The following is a 934-nucleotide window of genomic DNA, read 5'->3' on the forward strand; positions in this document are numbered from 1 at the left end:
ATGAATCAGTGTGTGAAGTGTCTGGATCATCAGTATGCCAGCACAGAGCATGACCGCTGCCTGCACAAAGCTGTGGCCTTCTTGGCTTATGAAGACCCATTATGAATGACCCTGGTCTGCACAGCTCTATGTTTTTCTGTCCTCACCACTGGGGTTCTTGGTGTCTTTGTGAAGCACCGAGACACTCCCATAGTCAAGGCTAACAATCATTGTCTCAGCTACATCCTGGTCATTGCCCTCATCTTCTGCTACCTCTGTTCCTTACTCTTCATTGGTCATCCCAATACAGCCACCTGTGTCCTCCAGCAAACCACATTTGGAGTGGTGTTCACCGTGGCTGTTTCCACAGTTCTGGCCAAAACTACCACTGTGGTTCTGGCCTTCAAGGTCACTGCCCCAGGGAGAAGGATGAGACAGTGGCTGATATCAGGGTTACCTAACTCCATTATTCCCATCTGCTCCCTGATCCAACTGGTTCTCTGTGCCATCTGGCTTGGGACTTCTCCTCCCTTTGTTGACACAGATACGATACTCTGATCATGACCACATCATCCTGGTGTGCAACAAGGGCTCTGTCACTGCCTTCTACTGTGTCCTGGGCTACCTGGTCTCCTTGGCCGTGGCAAGCTTCACTGTGGCTTTCCAAGCCAGGAATCTGCCTGACAAGTTCAATGAAGCCAAGTTCCTGACATTCAGCATGCTGGTGTTCTGCAGTGTCTGGGTGACCTTCCTGCCTGTCTACCACAGCACCAAGGGGAAGGTCATGGTGGCCGTGGAGGTCTTCTCCATCTTGGCCTCCAGTGCAGGGCTCCTGGGCTGCATCTTTGTCCCCAAGTGCTACATTATTCTCCTAAGACCTGAGAAGGATGCTTTGAAAGGATTAATGGATAGGATAATTTCCAAGGAAATGGATGTTCTGAAGAGTAGCTCTTAA

At 50.3% G+C, this 934-nt stretch overlaps 1 pseudogene; it reads left to right on the top strand.

The window, feature by feature from the left end:
* LOC127489058 (vomeronasal type-2 receptor 116-like) lies at nucleotides 1-934 on the top strand (annotated as a pseudogene).

The sequence above is a fragment of the Oryctolagus cuniculus genome, chromosome 16 (assembly GCF_051225735.1).
Source record: "Oryctolagus cuniculus isolate XC-2025 breed Fujian yellow rabbit chromosome 16, ASM5122573v1, whole genome shotgun sequence".
Classification (NCBI taxonomy): domain Eukaryota; kingdom Metazoa; phylum Chordata; class Mammalia; order Lagomorpha; family Leporidae; genus Oryctolagus; species Oryctolagus cuniculus.